This window comes from Antedon mediterranea, chromosome 5 (assembly GCF_964355755.1).
Source record: "Antedon mediterranea chromosome 5, ecAntMedi1.1, whole genome shotgun sequence".
NCBI lineage: Eukaryota > Metazoa > Echinodermata > Crinoidea > Comatulida > Antedonidae > Antedon > Antedon mediterranea.
The window spans coordinates 16,249,099-16,263,857 of NC_092674.1; positions in this window are offsets into that span (position 1 = coordinate 16,249,099).

Consider the following 14,759-nt stretch of genomic DNA (forward strand, 5'->3'; position numbering starts at 1 on the left):
TCATGAACCGGTCAAGGAAGCAGATAGTTTTGTCTCTTATTTAATTAAAGATCTGATTAAAAGGTAATTGCTCTACTTTATACATATATTACTTTGTTATACATTTATAAGATTCTGTTATGTTTAAGAAACATTAATGTTGTATTTTAAGATGATTGCATTCATAGGCCTAGACATTTGTTTTGGGTTAACCTTGACTCATGGAATGTGCAGTTAGGAAGCCTATTGACAATAGTAGCAGAATAGTATTGTGTTACAATCTTTGAACTAGGATTTTATGCCATATAATGTTATAATATATACTTTTGTGATAAACCTTCGGCGCTAGTTCCGTTTCGCACCTGTTTTTATTTCAACTTCCTTTTGACTCCAAATTGTTAAGCAACTTATTGTGAATACCACACCTTAAAATTGGGCCTCATAAGTACTTTTATGAAGAAGAATCACATAAAAAGTAACAAATAAATCCTTAAATTGATGATTTTACAGACATGTTTCTCGCATACCGTTCGCCGCGAATTTAGCATACTCGAAGTTCAATATTTTCGTTTCTATGGAGCGCCAAAAGAGCAACAACAATAGATGGTTAAAACCTCAGTGGAATGCGTCTTCTTTTAATGCATTTATTATTGAAATACACGTTTAATTTTAATATATTTTGTCAATAAAAATGCTGTAACATTTTACTGCTAATAATTTGCTGTTTTCAAATAGCAACCAACCCTAGGCCTAAGAGTAAGACTAAGACTAACTAAGAGGCATATTATTTAGATTAAGGTATACCCCTACAGTACATGTAATATGATGATGAATTTGTCGATTTTCATTCCTAAAAGCTCCTGCAAAAACCATGTACAGTATTAACAGTAATATTTTTGTTGCATTGACATTGACAAAATATGATAAAATTGAACGTAATTTTCACCAATAAATGCATTAAATATACACAATTTACTGAGTTGTTAGCCCTCTATTATGATTGCTCTTTTGGCGCTCCATAGAAACAACAACATTGAACATGATGGAGTATGCGAAATTCACGAACCGATGTGCGAGAAACACGTCTGTAAATTCATCAATTTAAAGGATTCATTTTTTACTTTTTGTGTGATCTCCTTTGTAAAAGTATTTTTGAGACTTAATTCTAAGGTGTGGTACTCACGATAAAGTTACTTAACAAATTTTGAGTCGAAATAAACGACAGGTGCGAAACGGAACTAGCGCCAAACCTTCTTTGTATTAACAAAATATGTTTAGATAGATTTAGTAATGTTTAGTTTATAGAAGATAGTTTCTAGTTAACAGTTTGTATAAAATAGTTCATCCTACAGTTCACACTTGATTAATTTGTATACACGAGGCTACCATGCTCGTGATAGATCGTCATGTAGTGCGCCCTCTATTTGTCATACAAAATGGCTGCGCCCATGGATTTGTTATTGTTTATATATTTTACACAAACCTAAGATTATAACTCCTTGATTCAATGAATAGACTAAGTTTAGTATTCAAATAGTGTGAGTAAATTCCAACATGCATTTATTCTAGTAATATAATACTAATATTCAGGCACTTATGATGCAATTGTGTAGGTAATTAATTAGGTATTTGTATACTCTAACAAAGTATACAGAGGCTGTTTAGGTAGACGTGCCGTTTGATGTAATAGTCGCAGTCCTCAGAGAGAATCCTTTTTATTAGAGTCGCCTGTTAAGTTGAGGTCGTTACTAAGAATTGGCTTGTATTTTAGAATATTATTTACTTTTGTTTCTCATTGTATTTTTTTTTTGTGGTTTTCTGGACCATACTGATCTCTATTGTTATGCTAAAAACAAATTAAAACCAAATACACCACCGGACCGTGGTAAAAGTGAGAAAAGGCGTGTTTTTCCTTTTGTGTTGTCGTCCACATCCTTACAATTTGGTGTCAGAAGTGGGATTGTGGATCGTATTTGGCTTTAACATTAGAGATCAGTGATGGCAAGCAAGGCATCGTTGCGAGATGTGCAGAGGACGGTTGATGAGCTAAGAGCCGAACTAGAAGCAACTAGGCGTGCTGCCCATGGTAATGGAAACACAGTATATGTTCTCCCAGAGAAGAAGATGAGACACTTTGTGGGAGCCGGAGGGGAATGTGTAGAGTCCTTTGTTGAAGACGATGGTACTGGGGACGTTTACCCTGACTGGCCTGATGATGCTGGCATTGACTCTGAAAATGCTGAAAAGATTCTTCTTGTTGTGAATAATAAGTTTGAGGACAAACTCAGCTTAAACAGGGGAGTGTGGGGATTAATCTAATCATGTGATAATTAAATACTGCCCCCTATAGGTGTTGCTGCCCCCTATAATTGTAACAGTCTTTTTTCAAATGATTTGCTTTCTTTTGTATTCATGAACCGGTCAAGGAAGCAGATAGTTTTGTCTCTTATTTAATTAAAGATCTGATTAAAAGGTAATTGCTCTACTTTATACATATATTACTTTGTTATACATTTATAAGATTCTGTTATGTTTAAGAAACATTAATGTTGTATTTTAAGATGATTGCATTCATAGGCCTAGACATTTGTTTTGGGTTAACCTTGACTCATGGAATGTGCAGTTAGGAAGCCTATTGACAATAGCAGAATAGTATTGTGTTACAATCTTTGAACTAGGATTTTATGCCATATAATGTTATAATATATACTTTTGTGATAAACCTTCTTTGTATTAACAAAATATGTTTAGATAGATTTAGTAATGTTTAGTTTATAGAAGATAGTTTCTAGTTAACAGTTTGTATAAAATAGTTCATCCTACAGTTCACACTTGATTAATTTGTATACACGAGGCTACCATGCTCGTGATAGATCGTCATGTAGTGCGCCCTCTATTTGTCATACAAAATGGCTGCGCCCATGGATTTGTTATTGTTTATATATTTTACACAAACCTAAGATTATAACTCCTTGATTCAATGAATAGACTAAGTTTAGTATTCAAATAGTGTGAGTAAATTCCAACATGCATTTATTCTAGTAATATAATACTAATATTCAGGCACTTATGATGCAATTGTGTAGGTAATTAATTAGGTATTTGTATACTCTAACAAAGTATACAGAGGCTGTTTAGGTAGACGTGCCGTTTGATGTAATAGTCGCAGTCCTCAGAGAGAATCCTTTTTATTAGAGTCGCCTGTTAAGTTGAGGTCGTTACTAAGAATTGGCTTGTATTTTAGAATATTATTTACTTTTGTTTCTCATTGTATTTATTTTGTGGTTTTCAGGACCATACTGATCTCTATTGTTATGCTAAAAACAAATTAAAACCAAATACACCACCGGACCGTGGTAAAAGTGAGAAAAGGCGTGTTTTTCCTTTTGTGTTGTCGTCCACATCCTTACATTTATTTCTCACTTTATCAAAATTGAATCAAAGATTTTATACAAATAAAGGCATCTACAGCATATAATAATTGGTAAATAATTGCTTTAAAAAAAATAAAATTGTCAATTTTAATAAAAAAATCTTTTTGTGGCACATACTCGACTGCGGCGCTTACTGAACTGTGGCGCTTACTGGACGGTGGGACTTTGTGGATTGTGGCGTTTACTGGACTGCGGCGCTTACTGGACTGTGGTGCTTATTAGACTGTGGCGCTTACTGGACGGTGGCACTTTGTGGATTGTGGCGTTTACTGGACTGCGGCGCTTACTGGACGGTGGCGCTTACTAGACTGTGGCGCTTACTGGACGGTGGCACTTTGTGGATTTTGGCGTTTACTTGACTGTGGCGCTTACTTGTGTGGTGCGTACTGGACTGAGGCGCTTACTGGACTGTTGCGCTTACTAGACTGCGGTGCTTACCGGACTGCGGCGCTTACTGGACTGCGGCGCTTATTAGACTGCGGCGCTTACTGGACGGTGGCGCTTACTAGACTGTGGCGCTTACTGGACGGTGGCACTTTGTGGACTGCAGAGCTTACTGTGGCGCTTTGTGGATTGTGGATGACTACTTACAAATGGATCTGTATTTTGCTGTGTTGGTGGTCTATGTATTTGCTGTGGTCCTGCTGCATTGTATGCCATACCTGTTCTCATTCCCTAAAATAAAGAAGTATTCAACACTTGTTATATATATATTGATTACTTATGTCCCGTTCAAACTAACACAAATTTTTGTCCGCACTGTTCCGCATTCAGTGTGTGTCATTTAATGTTGTCACAAATATTTTACGCATCGTACCCTAGGTCACATGGTCTGCATGGGCAATCTATTACCTAAAAAACCAGCGTAAATTATGCACAAATTATTATCACCCATGTCGTGAAATGCGTGTCATTTCCCACAATAACATCTGAGACAACAATCAATTGATTGTTGTCTCAGATAACATGCACGGCTGCAACCATGGTGCGCATCATTGCACAGTTCAGGAATATGGATGCAGGCGCAAATATTCAGTAATGTTGAACATTTGTGCATGCATTACATGCAATGTCCCTCAAATTTCCGCAAAATGGTACACATGATTCCCACATTGTAATGAATTCAATGCGGGGCAGTGCAGGACCAATATTCGTGTCAACATAGTTTTAGGCCTACTTTATAAAATCATGAACATTCTTTGTATAAATATATCTATTTTGTTATATTGAATTGATTGGTATTGACAAACTTTTCTTAATCGTTAATTCTCAACAGAGTTTATTCAATAACGAACGAAGGCTTTTGAATTATTATAATTATTCATTTGTTTACCTTAACATACCATATTAATTTAGTTTTGTTATTGTTATTGACAGACCTTTCTTAATCGTTCTCAACAGAGTTTATTCAATAACGAACGAAGGCTTTTGAATCATTTTAACTTTATTGTACAAATACATTTACATGACAAAAGGATCATAGGAAATAAGCTAAATATTAATTATTATTATTTGTTATATTTTCAAAACTGTGAATCCAGAACTTATGTAGGAAATGAGACATACCATTTGTTGATTAGATGCCACAACAGGCCCGTAGCCAGGGGGGGTTTTTATGGTTCGGGCGAACCCGCCCTTTACAGCGAACCCCCCTTAACCAACTGCGAACCCCCATCCTCGACATGCCCAATACCTCACCCTCATCTCCAAAAATCCTCCAAATACGTGCCCCACAGTACAAAAAGTTGTTTGTAAATTGAAAAATTCGTAAACTTGTTCGTGAACCTTCTTTTCTGTATGAGCGTCAACTAGTGATACGTGTCTGTAAATTTCTAAAAGCTGCAAATGAATTGCCGATTTTAACCTGAAAAATAAATGTTTGGTCCCTGCATGTAACATGATATTGACGCGTCTCATAGCGAGCTGGCGCACGAACGATTCGTACAAAGGACACTGTCAGACAACTGCGTACTTATAATTGTTTAGATCACTGGCAGTCAGGCAGCATGCATAAAGTATATAGCCTTCCGACGTACATCAGTATTTATGTGTGACTATGAAGTATAATGTATCATAGAGGATTATAGTGAATATTAATATTTTACACTATAATATCTATGGTATCAAGTACTGTAGTTCACATTATGGCATCCGATTATTTTGAGAGTTGACCCAAATATTTAGTGTCCGAACCCCCCCCCCCCCCCCCTTGACAGATCCTGGCTACGGCCCTGCACAATCTGTCCAGAAAAAGCTCCTGATCTCCAATCAGCTGGCTGACCTCCCTGCAACAACAATGGAACATACCAAATACTAGTAAACTAATTTTGATTAAAAAACAAACTGAAAGTAATTGTAACAATAGAAGCACTTAGTAGAATATAAAGTAGTTGTTGTGGTAGATGACTAGTAATTTTATTTTACATGATGTTAAATGGTTTAGTAAACATTAAAATATTAATTAAAAAATATTTTTTAGTAACATTATCATTATATCATATTGCCTTTTCATATTCAGTACTGGATTTTCATCTACAAAATGTAAAATAAAAAGTAATAGAATATGCTCAAATATTTCACTAAAATCATAGTTATCACTTCTTTGAACTAATATTAACATCAATTCCATATTACAAGGAAAGTTTAAAAGTACAGTAAAAAAAAAAGATTATTTTCAAGGCTTAACTAATTATTATATTCGACACAAAATTAATATGATCACACACAATAACTGAAAAAAATGATTAAAATAACTCTTAATACACAATATGTGCAGATACTGCTGAGGAATGAGAATAGGTCCATCCCTTCTATGCACTATATAGAGGTAATATTTAACTAGTAGTTTGCACAGTTGAAAAGAGTCCATTTCTCAACAAGAGAGGCACACAAATAATACTATTTTAGAAGAATGTTTTCACCCACCACACATCAAAGAACTTTAAATATTTGACAACTAACAACTTTATAAACATTTAAGAACATTAGGAAAGAAATTTTAAAAAAAAGAAAAATAAATTATATTTAAAAAAAAATCATAATTATAGCACAAAAATAAACACACAATTTAATATATGTGCAGTTGATACAATATACCATACAATGTACTAGAAGTTAAAAAACACAAGGAAAAAATAGAAATTGTTGCAAATATAAAACGGTTTTAAAGGCCAGGTGCGGGCAAAAAATTTCTATTGATCATACATTCCAATAATTATCGATCTACAGTTTCCCCTATGTTTCATAATTTTTGGGATTTTATTTGTGTTACACGAGCTTGTTGAAAATAAGCACTTTCTTATCAGTGGGGGGATAGTTCAAATTATAGTAAAATCTCTATTCTTTTGTACACAAATTTTGTAAATAGAGAGGCATTTTAAAAAGGTATGAAAAATAAATGGTGTGGTAAAAAATGTTATCAGATATATAGGTAATATAACTTGAATATTACATTTCTGATATTTTTATTCAACTTCAGATTTTTATTTTCATGCTATAGCAAAAATTATCCACCGTATATCCACCATCTTTTTTCACCGTCTAGGGAGTCACCAGACATGTTATTACATTAGGTTAACTACCTAACTACTGAAAAAAAGTCTTCCTGGTTTTTATGGAAGAATTTTGCCAAATTTTGTATTTGACCATATTAAGGGAAATTCATGTTTTTTCGTCTCGATTTCTGTTACAAATATTTGATTTATGTACAATTAACCAAATATTATATTTAAAATTCATGCCTGTACCTGAGCTTTAAAGTGACATGCTAAAATCCTAAAAATAAAACCCTTAATGCAAAATTGAACAATAATTTTGAATTATTAATATTAATATCATACAATTGGTTCCTACTTGGATGCAACGCAAGTACGTGAGCACAACATATGTAATTTGACCAATCACGATGCAATGGATCATCCAAACTGTCGCTTGTGATTGGTCAACTCACTTGCGTTGTTCTCACATTCTTGCGTTACGTCCTAGTGGAACCAGCTTTTAGGTCTAAACCTATACTTTATGATTATTATTTAGGCTTTTTTTACTCTATTATGTCATTACATTCCAAACTAACTACCAGATTTCTGACATTATCATTTGTAAATAAACTTTAAAATTTGTTTTAGTCATGTTTGGAAGATTTGATTGAACAAAAACTTATATTACATCTTTAAAAATATAAAGTAGTTTTTTTTATATGGAATAATAACTTTATTAAAACTGTAAAAACTAAAATGGCCTATTAAAAGTCTGATTTTATAAATCTTCTTTTTTCTTGATTTTCAAGAAAAACACATCTTTAAAAAAAGTTGTAGCTTAAATTGCATTTTTCATTTACACAAGTAAAAATAAGAATTTTAATTATATAAATATTGTTTAATTTCGTTTTTTTATTGTTATTAACAGACCTTTCTTAATCGTTAATTCTCAACAGAGTTTATTCAATAACGAACGATGGCTTTTGAATTATTATAATTAGTCCATTGTTTACCTTAACATATCATAATTCATAATTATTATCCTAGCAGTATCTTCATTGCAGTACTTTGATTAATATGAATTAACAAACGCTTTCCTGGTAGCTGCATAAATTATTTACAGGGTGCTTTTAGCCATATGATAATATGTATTATAATACACATCCGTTGCTGTGATAGCAATCAATGCAAGCCACATCAAGATCTGAACTTTACATTTCCAACAAAGTCTAGTAGTTTATTTGATCAAAATAAAACAATGTAAATTTGAAAATTAGATTCTCCAGACTGTAATTAAAGACACTAGCCCTGCGTTTCTTTGACCTAATTTAAGGTTACACACTATACACACATATTATATGGACCTATTGCGATATTTCTTCGTCTTTAAACGGTTAAAAATGTGAAAAATAAGTCGATTCTAATAATTTTAGCGGTCCGTTATAAATCCAAATATATATCGCGCACGGATTGATATTTCCACATTTTTATGTAATGCACCCACTTCGACCGATCGAATGAAAGGGTAACCAAATAAAAGAACCGTAACTTTTCAGCGAAAATACCAAGTCTTCTCCAATTTATTTTAACAGATTCTGGCAAAAAAGCTACTAAAGGTACAATTCATAGTGCATTGTTTTTTCACTTCACCCACATTTAAGACAAGAAATGACCTGGTTTAATGTTTTTAAAGTTATGCATTATTTTTACAAAAAGTCAAAAATTGCAGGTCTAGTGTCTTTAATAAAAACATCAACAAAATACTGGAAATACAAAACTAGAACCATAAACAGTTGTATAGACATGGTATACAGATATATTGTTTAATTTTTAACATTTTGTTATTAAAACCAGTTTTTGTTTCTTCTTTATACTGTGTGAACTCTTCAATCAAGGACTGTTCTCCCATAGGGCACAGTAGCCTACTCACAGTGGCCGAGTGTGAACTAGTACACTGGGGTAACCCCCTACTCGTCTCCAAAGTGCACACAAGCATTTTGTGTACATTGGACCTACAGTTTACAGTCCTTAACCGCACAAGACGACGGGAAGAAATATATTAAATATTAAAATATTTTCTGCTATCAATTTGATATGTAAGCCAATACAAAGCCTGCATTAAACTATAGAGAATAGAAAACTATTCAGTAATAGAGGGGGTATTTTGGGGGCGGGGGGCAGAGGTCACACGACACCATGACATCATCTCTAAATGAAGGGGTCACATACATTACAGAAAATATACTAAATGTCTGTTGATTTAGTAGCACTGATCTCAATGGTAGCATATTAGGCCTACAAATGAAACATATTAAAATAATTATAAGCTAAAATAATTATGTATTTTGTATACAGTAAATGATATTAAAATATATTTTAAGATAACTAAAACTAATGTTATCAATATGCTTTTTGTAAATTCATATTCAACACCATTATGAAACATGTTAATGTTATTAATAATCATTGATCAAACTGTTATATACTGTATATTAAATGTTCATACAGTACACTCCAACAACTCCAGGACCAAACAAAAGTTTACCCTTAATACGGCCGTTATGTTAGCACACATATTGCTCCTAGTTCATTTTATTGGGAAATTATCCCCTAAATAGGGGGTGTTACAAAGATTATTTTAAGCCGTTAATGTTACTTTATGAGATATGAGTTCAGTATGTTACCCTTTATGAGATAGGAGTTCAGTAGGCCTATGTTACCCTTTATGAGATAGGAGTTCAGTATGTCACCCATTATGAGATAGGAGTTCAGTATGTTACCCTTTATGAGATAGGAGTTCAGTATGTTACCTTTTATGAGATAGGAGTTCAGTATGTTACCCTTTATGAGATAGGAGTTCAGTATGTTACCCTTTATGGGATAGGAGTTCAGTATGTTACCCTTTATGGGATAGGAGTTCAGTATGTTACCTTTTATGAGATAGGAGTTCAGTATGTTACCCATATGAGATAGGAGTTCAGTATGTTACCTTTTATGAGATAGGAGTTCAGTATGTTACCCTTTATGAGATAGGAGTTCAGTATGTTACCCATATGAGATAGGAGTTCAGTATGTTACCCTTTATGAGATATGAGTTCAGTATGTTACCCTTTATGAGATAGGAGTTCAGTATGTTACCCTTTATGAGATAGGAGTTCAGTATGTTACCCATGAGATAGGAGTTCAGTATGTTACCCTTTATGAGATAGGAGTTCAGTATGTTACCCATTATGAGATAGGCGTTCAGTATGTTACCCTTTATGGGATAGGCGTTCAGTATGTTACCCTTTATGAGATAGGAGTTTAGTATGTTACTCTTTATGAGATAGGAGTTCAGTATGTTACCCTTTATGAGATAGGAGTTCAGTATGTTACCCTTTATGAGATAGGAGTTCAGTATGTTACCCTTTATGAGATAGGAGTTCAGTATGTTACCCATGAGATAGGAGTTCAGTATGTTACCCTTTATGAGATAGGAGTTCAGTATGTTATCCTTTATGAGATAGGAGTTCAGTATGTTACCCTTTATGAGATAGGAGTTCAGTATGTTACCCTTTATGAGATAGGAGTTCAGTATGTTACCTTTTATGAGATAGGAGTTCAGTATGTTACCCTTTATGAGATAGGAGTTCAGTATGTTACCCTTTATGAGATAGGAGTTCAGTATGTTACCAGTATGTTATACTTTATTGGATAGAGTGCTATACCAAAGCCAGTATAGTGAATTAATTATAAACCAACTACAATACCCAACCAGTTGTCATGATTAAACTACAGTAAATACATTGATGATGATGTGATGTTTTCTATTCTATCTGATTCCATTAATATGAATTCTTCACCGTGACGTTATTAAAACTAATAAATCTCGTACATCATGCATGCCGAAAAAACGAAACTTTATAATTTTTCAAAACCTGAAGATGAGTAAGAGGTCCGTATAAAGAGTGGGCATATGTTTATACGTAGTGATAACAGATGTAAGGTATACTAAATTACAAGAAGAACATAAAGAAAAATAATAATATTGAAACATGCATTTGTATAGAGTTTATAGTACTGTACATACAAAAATATAATTTGTTAGTGCTAAGTTTAATGTCATGGTTTATTTTATATTTCTATTTTTGTGCCTGTGAGAATTTGAATTAAATTTAAAATAAATAAATAAAACTAAATGGTGCAAGTTGTACATAAAAGTTGTTTCTAGTATGTTGCTACAAATTAAGAAATAATATAATTATTTTTTTGTTTAGCAATCATTGTATTTGACTACTGTAATTAGTTGCATCCAATAATGTTTTCAGCTTTCTGTGGTGGGGCCTTGTGGGATATAGTAATTGCCTAATATGGAAATAAGTTTATCCAAATGGTATATTGTGTTTATAAATAGACAATTACGGCGATACGGGTTATCCAAAAATGATACTGGTTTTTTTAATTAGCCAAATATGGTAATAATGTTGATAATTAAATCCTACTCAGAATTTCACTGAACAAAATACTTTTACAGTATTTCTGATTTTTTTGTAATGTAAAAATTATAATAATTAACACGTTGATTTCAAATGTAACATGCTTATTGACACAAAATGGTACAAGTTCGTAAAAGTCAGTTACTTATTCGCCGTAGAGGGCCTAGATACAAAAAAGTTCGCGGAACTAAGGTGGCATAATTATGGTAAAGTAGGTCAAGGATTATCGATTCATACCAAAATATTTTGAAAAAATTAAGTAGGTCAAGTGTTATAATGTTCGTAAAAGTCAGTTACTTATTCGCCGTAGAGGGCGTAGATGCAAAAATGTTCACGGAACTACGGTGGCAAATGGTAAAGTAGGTCAAGGGTCGTCGATCCATACCAAAATATTTTGAAAAAATTAAGTAGGTCAAGTGTTATAACGTTCGTAAAGCCAGGTACTTATTCGCCGTAGATAAATCTGTTTTTTTATTTAAATATTTGTGACTGTCCCTTTTTGATTGAGGAATTGAATAAGGAACTAGGAACTAGTAACCAACTTCACAGACATGCAATGACGTTCCTCGCGAAATCAAGCTATTTGCATTAAACCTTATGGAAAAACGATCAACTTAACATGTTTAATATAACTATCAAGAACGAAGTGTAGTCCAACTATCAATACATCATAGCGATCTTATCTTACACATACTTTGACTTACATAAATGCATCGGATGATCTAATTCCTCACGTAAACTTGATTACATACGTTTAATGAAAACATGAACATGCTGGCGCTGTTTACCCACAACAAGGACGGCGCGCGTGCACAACTGCTGCACGTTATGCCAAGGTTGTCACGATGTTCTATCAACATCTTATTTTACGAATATCTCGAACATTAATTTAAACTATTAACTATATCAATCAAATCAGTAGTATAACTAGAACATTACTACTTATACAATTATAATCAACTAGATGGTACGCGAGCGTACCAGCTAGGTCGTGCCCACGATCTGATGGTTCTCGAATACATAGTAATTTCAGTGTAAAAAACTAGCGATTTCAAATGTACGTAATAAACAGACACGGTGATTTATGTAGCCAACTAAAATTAATACCCTGGGAATTACTTGAGTAAACAAACCCAATTTGTGTTTTGTATGTAACATTAGGGTTGAGGGATGGTAAGAGGTTTGGTGCAAAGAGGAACTAAATATATTCTTTATCCGTAACGACATATTTGTTTTTATGTTTTATAAATAATAAACCACTAAACATTATCAGGTGGTTAAAATCAGTACCGAAAGTACGAACCAACTTTATTTACCATCGAGTAAAAATTCCAGAAGTAAGGTACGATTTAACGAATTTTGCCCTTACGTAAATTTATATATAGATGAACTTCATTAAACATAACAAATACTACATAGATTTCTTCACTTCGAAATCTGCAAACATCCTCGCAATAACAGCTGCGTTACCTCTTAACCTCCTTTGCCGTTACATAGGCTTTATAACTACATTGCAAAGAACTTATAACGCTTTTAAGTTCTTAGCTACAATTATAATATATCTTTCTAAAAGTGTAGGCCCTATGTTCATTCCTGCTTTTTACTCGGGGTACCCGAGTCTAGGACTTACTCATTTTCTCCTTCTCCTCCATCTGGACACTATTGAGTAAAAAGTGCGATTTTCAAAGTACTACTCCTCCCTTATTCGTTGTAGTATTGAGCTGGGATTTCGCATGAATATACTAAAGGCACATGTCCTCAAAGCTATAGAGCCGGATTTTTCATTTTCAAACCAGATGCAGCCATAAGACGTCTCGAAGATGGTACCATATAGCCGTATTTGGTAGGTTATTGATGTGTATGTGACATTTGCTGTACACCGAGTATCGCACATTCGTGCTTATTTGTTAATTAATTTGTTTAATTAAAAAGCCACAATGTGTGACACACACCACAGCGTTATGTAGTTATATGCGGCTTCTTGGCGTAGTGGTTATCACGTTTGCTTAACACGCAGAAGGTACCTGGTTCGAGCCCGGGCGAAACCTTTTTTTAAAACTTTATGGTGAAAAGTACTGTATACGCAATATGATAATAATTATACACAGTATATCTTATTTTTATTATTTTTTAAAATACTTATTTTGCGTAATCGGTAATTATCACTTTTACACATGTTTATTTTGCTTTGTGCTTATTACCATATTTATTTGTAATTTAAATGGATTAAAAAACTTTCTGTAACCCACATTTTTAGTGTAAGTAGGTTTCGTAGTGTAGTGGTTGTCAAGTCTGCTTAACACGCAGAAGGAACCGGTTCGAGCCCTGGCGAAACCTATTTTTCTTTAACTTTATGGTGAAATAACTGTATACTGTGTCTGTATACAGCTTCTTTCGCTGTACCCCGAGTATTGCACATTCGTGCTTGTTTTTTCTGTCATTCCTAGTGTGTACAAAATCGGCGTATCGGCAACTATGCCACCTGTATTTTAACAATAGGAATGCTAATTATTTGTTTAGGTGACTATAACCTTATGTTACGTTTTTATTCTAGGTATACTCTAGCATTATTACCATTAAAGAGGTGAGTCGATAGGGTAGGATTAAGTACAAGAAAAGCCATTTGGTCGTGGATTACTTCAGTTCACTTCCATTTGTAATAACATTTATATTATATGATAATTTATGTAGGCTATATAACTGTATTGTATATCTTCTAAAAATTGAAGTGTAGGCTCTACGTTTATTCGTTTTTCTTGCGTGCAAACGTACATCAGCTATGCCACCTGTAACAATGGGAATGCGAATCATTACTATAACCTTATGCTACGTTTTTACTCGGGGTACCCGAGTCTAGGATTTTCTCCTCCTCTTCTTCCTCCATCTGGACACTATTGAGTAAAAAGTGCGATTTTTAAAGTACTACTCCTTCCTTATTCGTTGTAGTATTGAGCTGGGATTTGGCATGAATATGTTACAGGGACATGTCCTCAAAGCTATAGAGACGGATTTTAAAATTTCAAACCGGATGCAGCTATTTTACGTCTCGAAGATGGTACCGTATAGCCGTATTTGGTAGCGAGGTTATTGATGTGTATGTGACGTTACATCCGGTCTAATGACGTCATTACAGCTTCCTTTTCTGTACCCCGAGTATCGCACATTCGTGCTTGTTATATTCTAGGCGTACTCTAGCCATGGAGGTAAGTTAATACAACTTTGGAACCAGAAATTTCGATACCTTACTTTCAACAATTTTCTGGAGTGGACAGTATACATATTGGCTGTGTATTGTCCCATGGAGGTAAAAAATAAATTATTTTGTACCTCCATGCTCTAGCCCTGTCCGTCCCTACACAATCCCATGTTATACTAGACTTGCCCCAAGTCTGTAT